This window comes from Delphinus delphis, chromosome 6 (assembly GCF_949987515.2).
Source record: "Delphinus delphis chromosome 6, mDelDel1.2, whole genome shotgun sequence".
Lineage (NCBI taxonomy): Eukaryota > Metazoa > Chordata > Mammalia > Artiodactyla > Delphinidae > Delphinus > Delphinus delphis.
In genome coordinates this window covers 33,835,486-33,858,207 of record NC_082688.1, presented here as the reverse complement: position 1 = coordinate 33,858,207, position 22,722 = coordinate 33,835,486, and the positions used below count along the sequence as shown (strand labels likewise).

The following is a 22,722-nucleotide window of genomic DNA, read 5'->3' as shown; positions in this document are numbered from 1 at the left end:
ACTGTCATACAGAATGAAGTAAGTCAGAAAGAGAAAAACAAATATCATATATTAACGCATATATGTGGAATCTAGAAAAATGGTATAGATTATCTTATTTGCAAAGCAGAAATAGAGACACAGACATAGAGAACAAACATATGGATACCAAGGGGGAAAGGGCAGGGGTGGGATGAATTGGGAGATTGTGATTGACATATATACACTAGTATGTATAAAATAGATAACTAATGACAACGTACTGTATAGCACAGGGAACTCTACTCGGTGCTCTGTGGTGACCTAAATGGGAAGGAAATCCAAAAAAGAGGGGATATATGTATACATATGGCTGATTCACTTTGCTGTACAGCAGAAACTGACACAGCAGTGCAAAGCAACTATACTCCAATAAAAAAATATATATATAGAACAAAAGTTGGCAGAATTAAAATACACCATCAGAACCCTCCTACACTGTTGGTGGGAATGTCAGTTGGTGCAGTCACTGTGGAAAACAGTACGGCGGTTCCTCAGAAAACTAAAAATAGAATTACCCTATGATCCAGCAATCCCACTCCTGGGTATATATCCAGACAAAACTATAATTTGAAAAGATACATGTACTCCAATGTTCATAGCAGCACTATTCACAATAGCCAAGACATGAAAACAACCTAAATGTCCATCGACAGATGAATGGATGAAGAAGACGTAATATATATATATATATATATATATATATACACACACACACACACACACACACACACACACACACAACGGAACATTTCTCAGCCATAAAAAACAATGAAATGATGCTCTTTGAAGCAACACGGATGCAACTAGAGGTTATCATACTAAGCGAAGTAAGTCAGGAAGAGAAAGACAAATACCATATGATAATCATGTATATGTGGAATCTAAAATATGACACAAATGAAACTATCTATGAAACAAACAGAATCAGGGACATAGAGAATAGACTGGTGATTGCCAAGGGGGAGGGGGTGGGAGAGGGTTGGATAGGGAGTTTGGAATTAGCAGATGCAAACTTGTTTATATAGAATGGAAAAACAACACTGTCCTATTGTATAGCACAGGGAACTATACTCAATATCCTGTGATAACCCATAATGGAAAAGAATATTAAAACAAATGTATATATATATATATATATATATATGTGTATAACTGAGTCGCTTTGCTGTACAGCAGTAATTAACACAGCATTGTAATTCAACTATACTTCAATAATAAATAAATAAATAATAAAATAAAATACACCATCACAGTAAACACATCTCTCTCAATAATAATAGATCAAACAAACAAAAATATCCATAAGCATAGGGAATATTTGAACAGCTCAATTAACAAGCCTAACATCATTCAAGGAATAGGGAACCCAGCAATAGAAGAAAACATTTTTGTTAGCACACATGGAACATCTATAAGTATTGACCAGGTGCTAACCCATAAAACAAGCCTCAAAAGATTCGTGTCAGACCGTAAACTCTGACCGTGCACTTAAGTTAACAATAACAACAACAACAAAAATAACTAAAGATAAAAAAAAAGAAAACTAAAGCACCCTACATGTTTGGAAAATTTAAAACAATTCTAAACAACTCAAAGAAGAAGTCTTAATAGAAATAGTAAGATATTTAAGATCAAACCATAAATAAAATACGGCATATCAAACCTGAGGGAGAGAGCTAAAGTGCTATTTAGAGGGAAAATTATAGCCTTAATATTTACCTTAAAAAGAACATTTTCAAAATTAATTAGCTAAGCAATCTAACATAAGAAATTAGAAATCATAAAATAATAAATCCAAAGAAAGGAGAAGATAATAAAGATAAGAGAAAGAATTAATAAAATATAAAAATACAATATAGAGATATCAACAAAGTAAAATCTGTATTTTTGAAAAGCTTAATAAAATAGACAAACTTCTGATGAGATTAATCAAAAGGGAAAGAGATTGAGAGAGAAGGCTCAAATAAATACAATTAATTATGGAAAAAGAGGACATAAACATAGATGCAGCACATCTTGCCATTGTGCACCAGAAGATATGTACAAGAATTTTCACAACAGTGTGTTCATCAATTGTAAATAACTGAAAAAAACCCCACAAATGTCTATCAACATCAGAGTGCATAAATAAATTGTGGTCTATTCATACAATGCAATACTACTTGTGAAATTTCACTACAAGTGAAAATGAATGAACTACAGCTACAAACATCAACATGGGTGAATCTCAAAAACAAAATATTTAACATAAAAAAAGAAAAGTCACAGAGGAATATATGCCTTATTATTTCAGTCATAGAAAGTGCTAAATGGATGAAACTAAACAATACCTTTCTTGTTTAGGGATCTATACATATAGGAGTGATATTAGAAATATTTGCTGACTATTCCGCCAGGCACCAACCGATCAGAGTGGGTGCCCAGCCAACCAAAACAGACACCAGCTGTAAACAATGGGAAATACTGTACCAGAGCAAAGGGCTGAATGTCAGTCCTCTATACCATCACGTTGTAACTAAAGAAACACATGGGGATGATTAGCACAAAATTATGTTAGTGATTATCCTGGGCGGGGAGGAATTAGGAAGCAAAAGGGGAGAGGAACCTAAGGGGTCTATGGCAATATTCTGATCTCTTAGGCTGGGTGGTGGCTTCAAGGATGCTCATTTGATGATGATGATGATGTGTAGTGCATCAATTCCTTCTTTTATACGGATGATATATTTCACCAAAAACAGTTTTTAAAGATGACTGGACTTGGATTCAGAAGTCTTAGATCCACATCTATATAAATTTGTTACTAACTGAAGCTCAGAGAGATTGTGATCTAACCACCTTCGGTAACAGCCTCAAAACTAGCCTCCTGACTTCTAGTCGAGTGCTCCTTCCTCTACGCCCAGTTCCATGGCAGAGCTTCCTTTAAGTTCCATTCTCTTGAGCATTAACGGTTTGTTAAATGTCACACGTAAAAGTTGTTGAACCCAGGGCTGTCAGGATATGCAACTCCAGGGTCACCATGCACACAGTAAGATACTGTCAGCACATCTTAGATGTCTGCTTTCACCCCCAGAACGTCCCCTTCGCAGCACCCTGACATCCAGACCAACTAACCATGCCTCTGACATAGCCAAGAAGGAGCAGAGTAGGGAGACTCTCGTCTACAATGGGTTCTCGAGTCCGCATGTCCACCCCATTCCTTCCACCCTTTGCCATTAGACAAACGGCAGAACCAAGAAAGGAGAAAGGACCTACTGAAGATTACCCAACAGGTCAGGGGCAGTACAGGACTCTGAGCTGCCTGCACTAGGCTGGTGGCCGTGGGGCCCATCCACCCACCTTCCATGGAAGCAACCCAGGTAATTAGTACTGATGCTAATGCCCCACTCTGGAGTTCCTGACACCTCGTCTTGGGCCCTTTCAAAAGGAGCATTTCAAATAGGAGCCAGCAACACTTACAGAGGGTGGGTCTTAATCCATAGAGGATCATTAGCTTCACCCAAGTGATGGGACATCCATCAGCACCTCCCATTCTTCCACCAATTATCTATCTACTAATTATCTGGGATTAAGAATTGACACGGAGCGACATGGTCATTAACCACATATTTGCATGGCTCATTCATGTTAGTGGGGCTGCTCAGTCTCACCGAGTCTAATTGGACACGCCCACAACGCTGCATAACACATTTACATCTGCTCGGCTGTCAGCAGCCAATAAAGGACGGCAGGATGTGCTTACTTGCAAAGGGACTTGGCTCTTGGCAAAATATTTTTGCAGGCAAGCTGGATGTCTTGGCTATCTGGCAGCGAGGCTTAACTCAGAGCACGCAGACTGAGGCTCTGAGGCTTAACTCAGAGCACGCATTCAATATTCGACAGCTCAAGCACTGTAGCAAGCACAGCACTGACTCCAGGAAATTTTACAAAGGTGAAGGAGACACTGTTCCTACTACCTCGGAGGTTTACCACCAGTCAAGGAAACACATGTAAGCAGAGAGAGCTAAGGGCCCTGAGAGAGGGAAAAGCAGCATGCCATGGGAATGCAAGCCCAGGAGAGATGTTTGGCCTGAGAAATCAAGGGAGGCCTCGCAGAGATGGCACTTGCAGCACAGGGACAGATAGAGAGAGGAATTCCAGGCTGAAGGAACTACAAAAGCAAGGGCACGGAGATGTGCAAGGAAAACGGGGCGTGGCCTAGTGTAGACGGCACACATGCCATAGACGGGAAGGAGATGCCCTGGGTCATACCACAGAGAACACTGAATGTACTGCCAGGGTTTGGAAATGTTTCTGCTGGTTATGAGGAACACGGAAGGAATTTTGTTTTGGTGTGTAGGTGGGTGGGAGGGTGTTAGTAAACTTTTTATTGAGGGATAGCATACATATAGAAAAGTGCAAACATTTTCACTAACTGACCACACCTATGTAAACAGCACCCAGCTAAAGAAAGAAATCATTACTAAAAACTCCAGAAATCCCTTTTGGCCCCCTTTCAGGAACTACCCAATCACAAGAGAAAGAACTATCCTGATTTTAACACCATAAATTATTTTCCCCTATTTTCTTGCATTTGGCTTCTTTCACTCAAAGCAATGTTTTCAAGACTCATCCATGTTGCTATACATAAAAGTAGTTTGTTAGTTATCTTTATGTTAATATCCCATTGTATGAAGGTATCACAATTAATGGGCAACATTTAGTTTCCAGTTTGGGGCTATAAACCTTCTTGCACATGACTTCTGGTGCTTTTATGGGTGCTTTTATCCATCTGCTGTGTACCCATCTAGGAGTGGAATTGTTGGGTCATAGGGTATGCATATATCTACTTGAATAGACAGTGCTAGTTTTCTAAAGTTGTTTTGTCCATTTACAGACCCACCTAACATACAGTGTGGTGCTTAGAAAAGAGGGAGCTGGGACAAAGGGACCAGCCACGAGGCCATGCAGTAAAGCCCAGGAAAGAGATAATGAAATCAGTGGCAACAGAACTGGAATAAAAAAGGCTGATAAAAAGAGGCACTGTAGGGTGGAACACATAGGCTGTGGACACAAGGGAGAAGTGGACTTGAGAGGGAGGTGGAGGAAGGTTCCTGTATGGGGTGGCTGGCTCGGTGAGGGTTGTCAGGTTTGAAGGCAGGAGAAAACATCTTAGTTTGGGACACATCGAGTTTGAGATGTACGACAGACAATATGAAGATGTCCAATAAATTGCTGGTTACGTGGGTCTGTTCGCTAAGGGATGAGGTCAAGGCTGGAGACACAGCATTAGGATTTATCATCACAGAGGCAGGGGTTGAAGCCAGGTGTGGCTGAGGTTTCCCAGGGGCGTTGTGTGGAATCAAGGAGAGGAGGGCTGAAGACCAGCCACCCACCTTGACGGGATGAGCAGAGGAAGAGGAACGAGAGACAACATTGCTTCGGTCTGAAACACTCACAGGGGCTGTGAGGCGTGAGTCAGGCCCTTAGAGCCCAAGCAGCAGCCTGGGGTCCATCTCACCAGCCACGTTTTCTACTCAATGAACTTGCATCACTAACCTCAAAGCTGCATTGCAAAATCTGCATCAGACTGCGTACCTCTGGCAGCACCCTAGGGACAATGGGCACCAGAGACTCATAGCATCTTGGGGGCTGGGAGTCCTCTTCCCCACCTCCACACATCTCTGCAAAGATTGTATCCAGCACCCCAGGCAGGGAATTCAAACTCCCCATGGCAGTCCATTCCACTGTTGAGTGAGTGAGGCTAGAAGAAAACCTTTCCTTACAAATGCAGTCTCACGATGTTAGAAGTCAAAGGAAGAGAAAAAATCGACCCTCCAATGGTGATGACCCTGGATAGAGTAAGATGCTAGGCCTCTGCATTCTGGAAACTCTGATTCTACTAACGTAGCCACGAGCATCTTCCTGTTGGGGTCATGGCACTTGACCCCTCACAGGAAGCGGCAGTGATTTCACTACCGTTCGCACCCTGGCTGGGGACGTGCTCATCTGCTGCAGGCATTCCTCTGGCTTCATCAAGCAGTGAGTCCTGCCCTGGAATGTGGCCAGGCTCTCAGGACTGAGGCAGTGCATGCCACGGCACAGATCCACCAGGCTGGACACGCGGAAAGAACGAGCAGCGGCTGGCTGAGAGCGAGCCCACTGCTAGTAAGGTGGGCACGATGCCATGAGGTTCAACGTCTTTTTCTAAATATTTACCTGCACCCGCCCTTTGTGGATCTCTGGAGAAGAAGGAAGACAGATATAATTAAGAAATGGCTCGCCCCCACTTGCCGCCTTGGGGAGATTTGTGAAAGAAACAGGCATACAAGAAGGAAAGGTAGTAGCTGAAACTTTTTTTTTTTGGCTTTGTTTTTAGCAATTTCCAAAACACCCACCTACGTAGCCTCTGCATGATCTGAAATATGGAGGTTTGATATCTGGGAAAGGCATCACAGAGGAAAACTGCCCTTGAGCCTCAACAGAAAGGGTCTCATCAGCCACTATTAACAACTGACACAGCATGAAACTCCAAAGTGTTAACCCTTGGATACGTGTTTGCCAACTGAAAAGACATACATCACGTTCTCTGGACTACAAGCCATCCATTCCATTAGACCTCAGACTGAGGATTCTTAGGAATTTTCCAAAATTTGCAGACTTCGGAAGCAGTTAGCGTCTATCCAAGATGACAGAACAAGATTAGCTTTCTGGTTCTACAGAATCCTTTTTCTTTCCCTTTGCTTTACCACTCATCTTGCCTATTATTGTACACTGACACCCTCTATTTTCTCAAGACGATTCCCATTATCTTCATCCTATTACTTTTGACCCCCTATGGTCATGACACTTGCCCAATCCATAGGCATGGAATCCCACCAAGCACAGCATATGACCAGTAAACAAGGTATGGGAATAGCCCATGGTCGTGGGATGCACAGCTTGATATCACATAATGCACCTGGAGGCGGCCAGCCTCACAGAATGCTGAAATGCCCTTCTAAAGGCACAACCAACGTACTAGGCACTCTGTAAGAATAGAGTGCCATTCTTCAGGATGCAGTGCATTTGTTAAATCAGAGACCCCCTATAGGTGCATGTGCCCCAGCAGGAAGGATAGATGGCCTGGGAACCAAGGGGTGGAAGCAGCAGTGGCCCCACTAACCGTCAGTCCCAATGTCCACTGTGTAACTTTGTGCTTCCCATCTCTGCACCTCTGGCCTCTGCAGGGTCACACCTGCTCAATCTCATATGAATCCACCAGTATGGGAATATATACTATGGCTTATCAGTTGGACTTCTTGACTGGAACTTACTTGTTTTATAGAAAATTGGTTGATCTTCTCAACTTCTTGATTGTTGTGGTGGTTTCACTGGTATATTTATATGTTAAAACTCATCAAATTGTACATTTTAAACAACTGTACCTCAGTAAAGCTGTAAAAAAATAGAAAATTTGAGAAGTTACGTGAAATGCCTGATCTCAAATGAAAAAAAAAATACTGAGATTTCAATAGAGAGTTTGGTAGAAATATAAAAAGTAGATAGAAAAATCAAGAAATCCTTCACAGAAGAAGTAACCATAGGCATGATTCAAAATTAATAAAGTATATTTTCATATACAACTCCAACTGCTCTCTTTAAAAGCTGGAGCAGCTTAAAGAGAAGGCCTCTCCTACTCTTCAAACCAGGATGGGTTTGAATGTGCAGGTTGGGGCAGGGCTTTAGGAGAGGGGAATTGCTCTGTGTAATAAAGGAGAAGCATTATAATGCTGGGGAAAGGGGAGGCGCCTGGGAGAGAGGAGAGAGGAACCAGGACCAGCAGGGTGGGACACTGTAGGGGTGAATTAGGGTGAGTTGAGAGCCCTCAGGGGCAGAGCAACACAAAAGGGACTTCGAGAGAAAAGGAATTAATCAGAGAGGATTTTTAAGTTGTTTACCATGGTGTATGCCATGGGCCTCTCTCCCTCGGGTCACTCCCACACTATCTTTTAAAAAGGCTGCATTGCTCACTAATTCTTTTATATGAAAATGGATTTTTCGGGAAATGTTGAAGGGGACAGGGATGAGTTGTATGTCTGTGTTGATGCAAGGCAAAAACAGATTATGCGGAGAAGCTGGAGCTAAAGACTTCAGCGTAAATCCCTGGAAATGAACAAAAAATTATAGGAGAACTTCAGAGTTTCAAAAGCTGTGGAACTGGTGAGATTCAAGTTGAGATCTCCCAGGGGTAAAGAAGGACCCAGTTAATATCTAGGTTTTAGGCGGAAGAAACAGGAAATAGCATAAGATATATATGTGATATGATGAAAAGATGGAGTAGAGAATAAAAAAGGCCCAGAGAAGGGTAGAGGGATTTAGAAAGCGTTGAGGGACCTGCTGGGCTGAGAGGCTATAGTTCACCTACACTCTTTGTCCCCCCAGCCCCCCAACCACCTCCCTAGAGAAACTGAAGATGAGCCCCCAGCAGTAACTGAGTTTTATTTTTTTCCTGCCCCTCTTCCCAGTTTTCTAAATTAAGTTATGTTGGCCCAGAGAGACAACTGAGATGGGAACTCTGAGGAAAGAAGAGAATATCATCTTTGTGGGCAGGGGGGGCTAGAGTATAGCGTCTAGGGACTTTATCCAATACCCACAGACCATCTGTTTGGTGTTGTAGCGAGGTCTGGGAAAAAAGAAACCCAATCACGCAATTCAGGAGCCATGGATTGGATTATTAAGAGAGTTCAGAAAAACTGACGGAACGGAGTCCTCAACACTGGTTCATCAGTCATTCCCCAGCCCCACCCCCCATCCAGGTGTCTTAGCCAAGCCTTTCCTCTGTGTTAGGGCTGATCTGAATAGCAATACTGAGCTTCTGAAAGCTTCTAATCAGATGCTGGAGCCCCAGTGCTGTCCTCAGGGAGCAGAACCTCACCTTCTGGAGCAAATCCTATCTGAGATTTTGTCCCCTTCCTCAGGAGAGGTCAGTCTACTAACTGAAGAAAATCAACTGTGGATCCCACACAGAAGACCTTTCTGCAAGGTTTTCAAGAAAATAATATTTTTATCCACTTTATAAATGAATAAAAGAGAAGTAAATTAGAACTCTGTTAATGCAAAGTAGAAAGATTTAGTCGTGAATTATGATCTGCCTAAAGAGAGGAGAATAAGGATTGAGGCCAAGCCCCTCATTCCTTTTTCGTTTTGCAGCATCAGTGCAGGGAAGAAGAGGAGCAAAGAGGGAGCATTTTGTGGGTAAGGTTCTGCCTATTCAGTCCAGAGCTCTCAAGGGTTAACCTTAATCTCTCCTTTCCGTAAGACCCAGGTCCACATCCACAGTCTCTAAGGATGTCAGCTGCTAGAGCTCATCACTCTTAGAAAACAAAGCTCTCAGCAGGGAGAGTCATAGGAAGGAGTCAGAACCAAGAACACTTCTCCAGTTCCCTGCTAGGTCCATCCCTGGGAATGGAAGAATGGTGGAGCGGGCCTGTGGGTCTTGACCACTAGGTGGCAGTGTGAGACACGGTGGAATGGATATCTGGAGGCAGACCTTTTGGGTCCTGTTTTGGGACAAATTGTTTAATTTTCCTAAGGTTCAGATTCCTCCTTGAGATACATTTGACCTTCATCCCTCACACTGTGGTTATGAGGATCAGATGGGATAAAGTATAAAATGCTATTCCATCCCTGAGCCTGTCTATTGTTGTCACTGACTGTTTGACCTTGTACAATAATGCTTGGGGCTCTTGAAGTCTAGTCTCCCAAAAGCCTCCCCCAGAGGACAGTTTTGCTCAGCCTCCTATAAGATCCTTTGCTCCTACCTTCACCGCATGTGACCAAGTCTCCTTCTTTCCCAGCTTAGAGAGTTTGCCAGAAAGGAGAACATGTGACATGGGACCTGTTGACTGGTTGGAAAAACGGGTATTGATGAAGCTCTTCTCCTTCTTTCCTTCCCCCTCTTCCTAGGATATGGCTTCTGTGACTGCAGGGCCCCAGTGCAACCGAGGCTGACATGAGAGGGTAATCCTATAGGGAAGGGAAGTTGAAAGAAGCACCCTCCTTGAAGAAAAAAAGAAGCATCTTGAAGTCAGTGATGTAGGGAACGTGACTCCTGCCAGGCCTGCTGGGCCCTCCTATCCTCATTCTGCTCCCAGCTGCAGCATACACCCTGTCTTTTGCAGCCATCTGGACAAGCTTCTTGATGATAACAGTTTGCGGCAAGATCCCTGCTGGGAGGATCATGATAGAGTGACTGTAGAAGCTGATCTTCTGATGTCTGGGGAGGTTGGGAAGCTGCTGCTTCCTCTGTGTCCTTTTGCCTTCCACAGCTCCTCCGCCTGAGCGCTCCCCTCCCTCAGAGTCCTGTCTCTGGGGGACTTGGCAAGCAGGTGCACTGAGGAGGTAGCTTCTCTTCCTCAGCCCTGATCTGCAGGAGCTCCAGGAGATACAAGTCACAAAAAGAGTGCATTTCCAAATTATGGAGCAGAGAGAAAAGGAGGAGGGACACTTCCTAAGCAACTGAGGCAGACTACCAATGAAATCTTCTAGAACTTTTTTTTTACTTTATTAAAATACTGAGTTTATTTCACATGTATATTTTAATCTCCCCACCATTTTCATTTGTCTGACCACCACTACTACTATGTCCTATCATAACATTCTAGACATACTTAAAACCAAGCAAAGGGTGGAGTTCCATCTTTAAAAACTAAACATGCATTTTGGACAACACATTCTTGGCAATGGAACCTGGACAATATTTATCAGACATGGTAGGGAAAGTTCTCACTCTTCATTATAAAAAGGACAGCCAGATATCAACTATTTTCTTTCTATCTATCTATCTATCTATCTATCTATCTATCTATCTATCTATTATCATCTATTTTTGGCTGCGTTGGGTCTTTGTTGCTGTGTGCGGGCTTTCTCTAGTTGTCGTGAGCGTGGGCTACTCTTCATTGTGGAGCATGGGTTTCTCATGGTGGTGGCTTCTCTTGTTGCAGAGTATGGGCTCTAGGTGCGTGGGCTTCAGTAGTCGAGGCACGCAGGCTCAGTAGTTGTGGCTCGTGGGCTCTAGAGCACGAGCTCAATAGTTGTGGCGCATGGGCTTAGTTGCTCCGCGGCATGTAGGATCTTCACGGACCAGGGCTTGAACCCGTGTTCCCTGCATTGGCAGGCGGATTCTTAACCACTGTACCACTAGGGAAGTCCCTAAACTATTTTCTTAAAGAGACTTCCTCCACTGCCAGAGATCTTGAATAGCCTTCCGGAAACAATTCTTCACTTAACTGATGAACTTGGCTTCCACTCTGGGAAGGGAACCACCTTTTTCTATACTTGCATTTTTACTTTAATGTCTTCTACAGAGCTAGGTCCTTTCTGTGTTTTAGCAGTCTTTTCCTGTTTTTTGAAGGATTCTTGACCTTTTGATCTTGGTGTTGATGGTTTTGAGTCTTTTCCATTCTGGTTTGATTTTTGTGCACTTTTGGCTGGAGTATCTTGTACAGATTACTGGAGTTTTTTCTTCAGCTTCCTCATCATCAAAGTCATCATCATCGTCATCTGCATCATCATCGTCACCTTCATCAGCAGCAAGTTTTACTTTTTTCCGTGGAAACTTGCTACCACTTCCAGGGGCAGAACACTTTCCAGGTATACTTAGGAGTGTCACATCCTCCTCCTCTTCATCTTCTCACTCTGCATCTTCCTCCACAGCTACTAAATGCTGTCCACTAATAATGCACAGGCCCTGAACCACACTTCAACCATCAGACCACAGCTGGTGTTATTTCAAAGCCCCCAAGGGAAACCATTGGCTGTACAGACATCTTTGAAGTTGCCAGTGTTACCTGAATTGGACTGCCTTCATAATTCATCGCCTCTGCTCCAACAATGTGCAATTCATCCTTTGCACCAGCCCCTAAACTGAGGGTTCTAAAAGATAACTGGTGCTCATTTTCATCATTATCGACCTTAAAGTGATAATCTTTGTCGGCCTTTAGTTCACAACCGAAAAGATAGTTCTGGGACCTCAGGGGACTCATGTCCATGTCCATCAAATCTTCCATCGGTTGTTGGCATGCACTTAGGTGGGAGAGAAAGCGGACGGAGGTAAACGACTACTGTTCCGGAGAATAGCCGCGAAGGATGGAATCATACCAGGGCTGGGGCTACTTTAGTCTCTTGCAGACACACAGGACACCGCAGGCTCCCAAGCCTTGTGGAGCACCATAGACAAACCAAAGCAGCTGCAGTCCTCGGCAGTTCCCAAACCCCAAAACTTGAAGGGACTCTTTGCAGAAGTGGAGCCAGCTCTTCCAGGGTGTTCCCTCTCTGCATAGTGAGTCCCTGGGGCTACTGTCCTGGTCTTGGGTGGCTGACCCCCACTAGTGTCTCCCTTTGCCTTATTCAGTGGATTCCCTAATGGGCCCATTCCATATTCAGGCTAAAATATCCCCATTGCAGCCCCAGCCCCAGCCCCAGCCCCCTCTGATCTTGAACCCTGCCCCAATCCCAGCCCCTAACTCAGGCCCACCTTCAACCTCTCTCCCATTCTGTCACCCCAGATAGGGCCTGTGGAGTGTCCTTCTCTGAACCCCAGGATGAAGTGCAGTCTCTCATCCCAAAAGAAATTCAACCCCGAGACTGGCACTTATTCTAGAAGCAGCTGGAACTCTTTCCGGTCCAAAGAGCTCAGGAAACCTTTCATCCTCTAGCTCCCAACGTTCCTCAGTGCGACATGGCCTCTCTGTCCTAAGTACCAGGCTCCATCCTTGCTAGAGAATTTCCTATTATCAATGAGATCTGGCGGCAGCTGGAGCACCACCTGTGAAAGAGCTTCATCCAACACTGGGCCCACCTGGCACAGATACAGCCTCAGGGCAAACTAGCAGGGAATTCTTGGCCAAAGGGCAAACGTGAACCTTCACAGCCCTCTGTGGTAGGGGCCAAAGCAGCAAGGAAGAATCTAGGCCACATGACATTGAGGCAATCAGGAAATTTCCATGTGAAGGGACAGGCAAGGTGACCCACAAAGAGTCTGGTGCATAGCCTGAGGAAGAGCCCCCAAATAACCCAGGTATTTAGAAAGCTATCCTGGGAGGAGTCTAAGGTCTGACTCTGAGGAGACAGAAAGTGACCTGGTATGTCACTCAGGGGGCTCAACAGAAAACCTAGACCAGAGGCAACTGGAAAACACCCTAAAGATTCATTTGGACAAGAACTTGGGTAGATGTCTCCAGCAGGAGCCCTGTAGGTGTGTGTAGTTCATGGCTTGTTGCCACCTATACACTGCCCCCTCCTGGGGAGTCTTATGGCCACTTGAAAACTGGAAATTCAGCACCTTCAGTGAATCAGGAACACTGCCTGAATACCTCTTGGAAGCTTTCCTTCCTTGATCTAGGCATTAGACAAGCACTAGAAGCCCAGATTACATGGTTTGGGGTACAGCAAAGGTAGAGCTTACCTCTCAAGTTCCCTGAATCCATAAAACCGTTTAGCTGATAGAGACTCAGTCATGGCCCCTTCCTCAGTCCACCTTCCTCTCTCAGCCACCCATGTTTCAGGGATGGCTAAGCCGAGGTTGCTTAGCTCTTTGAAAGAAACCCTTAGGCAGGTCAGGAGAGAAGCTGACGACAAAAGTTCAGTCTCCATCTTGGATAGTCCTCTCCCGGTTCCTCAGCTGTAAACAAGGAAGGCCAGACAGCCCTGAGATGTTGGTTATTGTTCACACAAGACCTTCAGTCGGAGGAGAAGAACAAACTTTTTAGCTCCTCCCACCATCATCATGGACAAACTGTGGCAGAGTGGGAATGTATGGGGGACAAAAGAGGCAGTCCAGAGTCACTCCAAGTCAAACAATGGCAGGACATGACCCAAGGGATGAGAGTGGAGTCATGTCCCAACAGACTCTAGTCACAGAGAAGCAGTACCCCAGAGGCAGAGAACAGGGAGGAGAGGGTCTGGAGGTAAGCATCTTCTTTCCATTTTAGGAAAAGGATGTTGGAGATTAATTTAGGGATTCCTTCAAAGGCCAAAAAGTCCAGGGAAGAAGTTCAAGATGACTGCAGCTCCTGAGCCACAACTGGAAGATGTTCTGAGAGCCTGTGAGCTGGAAGATGTACAGAAACTAAATGGCTGTCTGAGCGGTCAAGGGGTCCAGTGACCAAGGAATCTCCCTCCCCCCTTGAGGAGTGTTGGTTGCCCAAGATCTGCAAAGGCCAAGCCTTAAAGAGCAGCTTGCTCATGGACTGAGGCTCATACTGGAGGTAGAGATGCAGAGCCAGCCTCAGGATTTTCCCACTGAAGTGCTCCTTGCCTCAGAGAGTCTGCCTACTCCATTTCCTTAAATCTATAAATCAATTTGAGGAGAGTTGACATCTTAATAACACCATGCCCTTCAATTCACAACATTGTAGATCTCTCCATGTACTTAGACCTTCTTCAATTTCCCTTGGCAATGTTCTTTAATCTTCCTTGTACAGCTATATCTTGATAAATTTATCTTGATAAATTTATCTTGATAAACATATCTTGATAAATTTTATCCCTATTTCATATTTTTACATGAATGCTATTTTTAAGTTTCCAATTGTTCATTGCTAATATATAGAGATAAAATTAATTTTTGTTTTTTGACCTTATATTCCATAACTTTGTTAAACTTATTAGTTCAAGTGGCTTTTTCTGTTGACTCTTTAGGATTTTCTACATAGACATGTCATCTGTAAATAAGGAAAATTATATGTCTCCCTTTCCAATCCATGTGTTTTTTCTTTCTTTTTCTTGCCTTACTGCATTAGCTAGTACCTCCAGTACAATATTGAATAGAAATGGTACATGTAGACATCCTTGTCTTGTTCTTGATCTTAGGTTGGAAAGTATTCAGTCTTTCACCACTAAATATGATGCTGGCTGGTTGTTTTGTAGATGGCCTTTATCAGATTGAGGAAGTTTCCTTCTATTCCTGGTTTTGAGTTTGTTTGTTTGTTTTTTTTACCAGGAATGGATATTATATTTGGTCAAATGCTTTCTCAGCATCTATTGAAATGAACATAGCGTTTTTCTTTTTCAGTTTGTAAATATGATGAATTATGTTGATTTATTTAATGTGAAACCAACTCCACATTCCTGGGATAAATCATACTTGGTCATGATATATTATCCTTTAATATGTTGTTGGATTAAACTTCCTAAAATTTTCTTTAGAATTTTTGCAAATAAGAGATATTGGTTTGTAGTTTTCTTTCTTGTAATATTTTTGTCTGGTTTTGGTATCATGGTAATGTTGCGATCATAAAATGAGCTGGAAAGTATTCCCTCCTTTTCAATATTTTAAGAGTTTATTTAGAATTATTTTTTCTTCCTTGTTTGATAGAATTCACCAGGGAAGTCATCTGCACCTGAAGTTTTCTGTGAGAGAAGGTTTTTAACTACAATTCCAATTTCTTTAATAAAGGCTCTTCAAGTTATTTACTTCTTCTTTAGTGACTTCTGGTAATTTGTATATTCATATTTTTTATTCATTTCATCTAAGTTTTTAAAATTTATTGACACAAAGTTGTTCATAATATTCCTTTTAAATATTAGTATAATTAATAGAGGTGTCACCTCTCTTCCCTGATACTATTAATTGGTTTTTTCTTTTTTTCTAATCAGTCTGAGCCAGAAGTTTATCAAGTTAATCTGAAATAACCAGCTTTTGGTTTTATTGATTTATTTAAAATTTTCTGTTTCATGGATTCCTGCTTTGGGTTTAATTTGCTCTTTTTGCTGCAATTTATTGGGATTTTAGCAAGCAACAGAAACAAATGCATGGGTTCACTCCATGTTTATCCAGAAATCAGAGATGTGATTTGAGGGGAACTCAGTTCCCCCTCAGTTCCCTGGTCAACTCAGTTTTAATTCCACTTCATGGCTCTTCCATTTGAATTTATGGAATAGCCATTTGTAGATTCTCCTAGGCTGGAAACCCTAGAGTTATTAGTGTTTAAGAATGTTGGTTCTCGGGGCTTCCCTGGTGGCGCAGTGGTTGAGAGTCCGCCTGCCGATGCAGGGGACACAGGTTCATGCCCCGGTCTGGGAAGATCCCACATGCCGCGGAGCGGCTGGGCCCGTGAGCCACGGCCACTGAGCCTGCGCGTCCGGAGCCTGTGCTCCACAACGGGAGAGGCCACAACAGTGAGAGGGCCATGTACCGCAAAAAAAAAAAAAAAAGAATGTTGGTTCTGGGACTTCCCTGGTGGCGCAGTGGATAAGACTCCGTGCTCCCAATGCAGGGAGCCCGGGTTCAATCTCCGTCAGGGAACTAGATCCCACATGCATGCCGTAACTAACAGTTCGCATGCCACAACTAAGGAGCCTGCAAGCCGCAACTAAGGAGCCTGAGAGCTGCAACTAAGGAGCCCGCGAGCTGCAACTAAGGAGCCCGCCAGCAGCAACGAAGACCCAGTGCAACCAATAAATAATTTTTTTTTAAGTTTCAAAATCAATATAAAAAAAATGTTGGTTCTGCAGTTTTACAGACTCAGGATTTACATCCTAAGTCTTCCCCCTTTCTAACCATGAGACCTTGTAGAGTAATTTAATGTCCTTGATCCTCAGCTTCTCAACTGTATAATGGAAATAACAGTATCTTTCCTCATAATGAGATAATCCATGTTAATTAAAACTCTTAGCTCTGTACCTAACCTGAAGTGCTTAATAAATGTTAGCTATTATTTATTACTATTTTTTCATGACTTTCATCACAAAAATCCATCCTGCCCTAAAAACCCCTTTATCATTTAAGGATTTTGTCATGTTAACCCCTCCTGTTAAATAAACTCACTTTCCACTGCTCAAGAGTGTGGTAGCTAAATGTTACAAGCTAGCTTTTGTTTTATAGCAAATCATCCCAAAATTAGTGGCTTAAAATAAACATTTTTTTCCCCTCATGATTCTTTGTGCTGGCTGGCCATCTAGGCCAACTCAGATATAGCTGGATGATACAGGATGGCTTCACTTATATGTCTGGTGACTGGTTCAGTATCAGCTGAGACTCAGCCATGATCTCAAGCAGGCTAACTCAGGCTTGTTTGTGTGGTAGAAGGAGTCCCAAGAGGAAGAGAGGGCAAGCTCTGATGACCAAGCTCCTCCCACCTGAGGACCCAGCGGATATTCTGTGCATGGCTTCACTAATCAATCCATTTTATGTCACTTGATTTCTCCTTGCCTTGTTTGCAAGCTCTTCTTACTCATGTTGTCCTCCTAGATTGACGGTATCTTTGAATGTGACCTTTTATCTTGGCAAAGACAGGATACTGGGCAAAGAACTAAGGAAGAGAAATCTCCAGCTCCGATATGAGGGGGTCCCTGACTTGAAGTCCCTGAGGTCCCTGGATAACCAGCCTAACCCCTCTGGGACTCGGTCCTGCCTTGGCTCTGCCAGTTCTCTGACCTTGACTCCTCCCCAACCCAGGCAGAGCCTGAGCCTCCAATCTGTTGACAGCCCTACTCCACCGCCAACGCAAGCTCAGCTCTGCCACCTGTGACCGTGCCAGCCTGCCCTTCTTCCTAGTCTGCCCCACCTCCATCTCAGCACAGTCCCCTGACCCAGTGGGAATAGTCGATCCCCAGCTCTGAGCCTCTCCTTTCCTGCTGACTGAGCTCAGAGCTCCCATTGTGACAGTGGGTAAGGGCCAGCCCTGGGGATCCAGGGAGAGCAATCCCCAGCAGTCAAATGGCCTGTGAGCTCACTAAATGCAATCAGACAGAGACCCAGTGGGAGGAGCTGACGAGTGAAATGATCCTGCAAGCAGAGACCCATCCCTTTGTCTAGCCTGGACGAACTGCACAGGTTTGGCAAGTACGGAGCTAAGGTGCTCTCAGCAGCTCAGCCCTCTACCAGCAACACCATCCCGCACAGGCGCCTGTCTTCTGCCTGGAGGCCCAATGCCTTATCCAAAACCCTGTCTGGGAAGAAGAGAAAAAGTCAGTGCATCCTTGGGGACAAGCTGCCCAGGCCCAGCCAGTTTACCTGCTCCAAACTGGCTCAGCTCCACAGCTGATGTGTGACCTGGGTGATGTCTGTTTCTGTGATCCACATGTGATGCTCCAGGAAAATATATCTCTAACTATATTTACCAGATTGGGGGGGGGGGGGTGGGGGCGCGAGGACAAAGTTACATATTTATATAAATCGAACTTATTCAAGTTAGGACATTTAACTCTCCTTATGTTCCACCTATAAAAATAACATGTGCTCATGATTAGAAAAAAAATCCACAGCATACTGAAGAGAATAAAGTGAGAAGTTCCCTTCCCCAATAAGCCCCCAGAGAACATGCCCCCACCCCCAAGCAACCATCGTTAGCATACTTGTATTTATCCTTCTAGAAGTCTTCTACATATGTATAAACATGGATTTGTATAACTTCATTTGACATGTATGAATAGAACATTATAATACATACTTTACTATTTATGTTGTATTGGTGAGCTTTCTCACATGGCTACATGACTAAATCCTTTCAAAAGGATTTAGAGAGTCCATGACTTAAAAGCATGCAATAACCCAAAAACCTATTTTATAAATAAGCTTTCTGGAACTCACAACACCTTTTCAGAGAAATAATGTTCTAAATCAGGGTCCATAAACGTCTTCTGTAAAGGGCCAGATGGTAAAATCTTCAGCTTTGCATGCCATATTCTGTCACTGGTTCAGCTTTGGGGGCTGTTTGCTTTTGTTTACAATCTTTTAAAAATATAAAGACCAATCTTAGCTCCTAGGTGACACAAAAACAGGCTGTGGGCCAAACTTGGCCTTCAGACTATAGTCTGCTGAGCCCTGTTCTAAATAGCGGTTAGGTTCCCAGCTTAGTGCCCAGAAGCAAAATCCACCCAAAATGTTGCTAAGATACCAAATGAGTCAACATATTTTAAATGGCTTTGTAAACTATAACGTCTATACCACTGTGAAGAATTATTAGACTTCTTCAGTGTTTAGCATGTGGTGATTTTTAAAAATAAAATTAGTTAACACTGAATAAAAAAGTTTTACGCATCTTGAACTGCATGAAGCATTAGTGAAGAATCTGAATAGACTTCTCAAGTTATCTACAAAGTAGAAAAAGTAGGAAACCCTGCATTACATCCAACCCTACCGTTTTTGTCAGCACAACATAAACATACATTGACTCAAAGTTGATTGGTCTGTGTGGCTTGAGTTCGTAGGCCAAGTAGCACCCTCCATCAGAAAACAGAGAGGGTACCGCTGAGTTTTTGCCCCCCACCCCCTGCCGTCACTGTGGGTACTGGAAAGGCTTTTCTTGTGCTTGTCACTCACAGTCACATGCACCGACCTAAACCTTGAGCCCTCTGTGAGTCCCACTTCCTGGAACCCACAGAGGCAGAGAGGGGGCAGAGAGCAGATCAGAGAGGATGCTGGAGAGTCGTTTGGTGGCTACCCAGATGAGGAACCTTATTTTTAGCAATGACCAAAAATCCCTATTATATTTCATTGAGCTTTTTTAATCCTTACAACTTGTCTCTTCTCTGTCACAGAGGTAGAACTTACCTTAATAATTTCACATCATGATTAATTCTATTTTCTTATAAAAGAAATGTAAAAAAAAAAAGCTAAATAAATAAAAGAAATGCAGACTTACCCTGCAATATCTGGGCTGGAATCAGGAAAGAAGGTGAGAGAGAAAGGGTCCTGAAGAGGATCGTGCGTGAGAAAGGGACTGAGCTGGGGACTGTGTGCATGGGCAGTGAAGGCGGTTCCTGGTACATGTGCAACCTCAGGAGGGAAAGCCGGTGGGGGGGGGCAGGTGGCAAAATGTCAACTGGGTCCTTAAGGTGGGGCACTTTGTGACAGCTCCCTTAGTAAAACGTCCTATAACTTGCTAAAAGAAGTTCTTTTTTTAAAAAAAATTCTGTAATGATAATAAAACAAGACCTTCCATACACTGGATTTTAGGGACCCCTTGATTCTCCTGAGTCTGCTTGTCCAGCCAGGTAAGCCAGAGCAGAGTGACAGAGAAAGGGTGTTGATGACGACAGGCACAATAAAAAAATGACCTAAGTTACAGACCATGGAAGAGTTTAGAAAATACTTTCCCAGGCATTATCCTTGTAACAACAACTCTGTAAGGTCACGGAGGTGGAGATGGGCTCAGTGACTCGCCCACGGGCACACAGCAAGCACAGGGCAGAGCAGAAAGAGTCCTTGAACTTTCTGAGGCCAGCCTCAGTGCTCTCTACACCTCCCATGCTGCTTCCCAGGAGGTTCCAAGCAGATCTAGTGGGAATGGACATCTCTGCCCTTATTCCTCTCCCTGTTCTTCGTTTAGTGATTAGATTTCCATCAGCATCACTCTAAGTGAAGCATCCTGTGCTTATGAAGCATATGGAGTTGCTTCAAATAAAGCAGCATGGTTGGCTGAGCATCTGCACCTGCACTGGGGGAGGCAGGAGCGCCAAGCTAAGAAGGGAGCCAACTCTGGGACCAGGCGGGTGGGCTGAAATCCTCGATGCTTGGCTGACCAGCTCTGTGAGCCTGAACACGTCGCTTAACCTCTGGTCAATGTAGGGAGAGCATGTAGCCCAGTGCCCAGGATGTGCTAAAAGTTCAGTAACTGACACACATTTCATTATTACTGAGTCCTCATCTGCCTCCTTTGGGACTGTATCACAAAAAGAAAACTACCAACAAGAGCTCATGGGTTTAGCTAATGAGTCTACCTGGTTGTGCACAGCCTCCGCATGCTGGAATAATCCATCCCCCTCCTTAAGCCAGGATACAATTTTAAAATGTAATAAATGGCACTCATCCTTCTAATCTCTTCCTATATGTGACTGACAAGTATCAGCGTTTCTTGTGGAAGTGACTGTTCTGGAAAGCTGGGGCAGGTGGGCCGAAAGCCAGAATTACCTAAACAGCTTGAACTCCTGGAGTTTATCTCCAAGCTAGTGAAAATAATCAGCTATCAGGGCTCCCCAAACAGGCACCAAAAAGCAAAGGCTAAACTCTAAGGTGGATGTCATTTGTGTCCCTTTCTTTTGAAAAAGTTTCCAAGATGAAAAGGAATAGTAGATTTACTTCAAATGATTAATCTTGCTGAGGGATGGAAGTTCGTAACCCAGAGATACAAATTTCCTCACAATATGACACTTGCCTAGAGACAAAAGCTCACATGGGGGACTCAAGGACTGAGGGTGGGGTGAGGCTCAAGAACACGTTATATGAGAAACAGCTGAAGAAAACATGGAAGCCTGATCAGCTTTACCCTATGTGGCCTGGCCAGAGGGTGGAGTTATCAGAGAACAGATCTGATCTCATACAAAGGAAGAACACTTTAATAATGAGCTACACAGGGCAGGCATGAAGGGTCATCACCGAGGGGTTTAAGCAGGGGGAGAGGGCCAAACACTGGGTATAATGAAAAGACTGGTGAGCTGGCAGAGAACTAAGCTGGATTATATTTAGGATTTTAGTTTTAAAATCCTGAGAATGTATATTAAAACCCCAAACAACAGAACAGTCCTCTTGCTAGAAGGCCAGTTGGTATGGTCCTAAGAGTTATTTTTACCATATTAAATATCAACATTTTGTGCTTCAAGACCTGACTCAGTCTCAAAGTAATTTTAAGAGAAAAGAATTCAAAATCCAAAAGGGTGGATTGTACCAATGTCAACTTCCTTACCATAGTTATGTAAGATGTTACCATGGGAAGAAGCTAGGTAAAGGGTACATGGGACCTTTGCCCTATTTTTTCCAACTTCCTATGAATCTGTAATTATCTAGAAATAAAAAGCTTTTAAAAGTCAAATAAAATATACCTCCCCAAGAGGTTCTAAGTAAACTCAAATAAAACCCAGTTTGTTTCAGGAGTGCAGTGTCATCAGCCACAAATGACTCTGTGCAAGTATCCACAGGCAGCAGGGCTCATTTCAAAACCATGATCAAGCAGCTATTAAGATCTACAGTTGCGATTAGGAAAGCCTACGTCATGTTGACAGGTGCCTAATTTGGTTACACTGATCATAAACCTTCAGTTATCTGGGATCACATCTTTAAAGTCACCTATAGGCAATACATTCTTACAACTGATTCCCGTGTGGTGCTTACACAGGAATCATGTATGGACTTAATTACTCTATCTAACTGTAATACAACAATGTGTTTGTGTCTTCTTCCTCCACAACTATGACCTGCAACAAGAATTGCATCCGTTCATTTCATTCTATCACCAAAACCTAACTCACGATAGTTCTCAGTAAACAGTCATAGAATAAACAAGAAATAAACCAGTAATTAAGTTATTTTCTTGGACTTCTCAGAGTGACTTTCTTTTCTGATACAAAGGCATCCAAAGAAACCTTAGCGTCTCTAATTTTGGAATCAGGATTAAATATTACACATACGTGTGTGTGCGTGTGTGCATGCGTGAGTGTATGGCAAAGTCTCTGAAACACAGGGGTTTAATCTCTAAAGATCTTTATAACTACTTGGTTTTTGATTTGTTAAGTTTCTTAAGATATCATAACTCAGTTTGATTTAGAATAAAACAGAGAGGTCAGGCTTTTTCAGACAAAAAAACCAACATGAATTTTTCAACACATCCACCCAGCTTCTGCCCAGTTAGTTTTATCAAGTGCCAAGAAGAATTGACTTCTTTCAGAAAACAGTGATAAAGCATCACCTTTGGATTCTTCAATATTAACTGATCAAAAACGATCATGATATGGCGATTTCTCCAA

The 22,722-nt window shown here is 43.3% G+C and overlaps 1 pseudogene; it reads right to left on the bottom strand.

Moving 5' to 3' along the window:
• Window positions 1–11,018: 11,018 nt before the first annotated feature.
• LOC132426583 (nucleophosmin pseudogene) lies at window positions 11,019–12,155 on the bottom strand (annotated as a pseudogene).
• Between the last annotated feature and the right edge of the window lie 10,567 nt (window positions 12,156–22,722).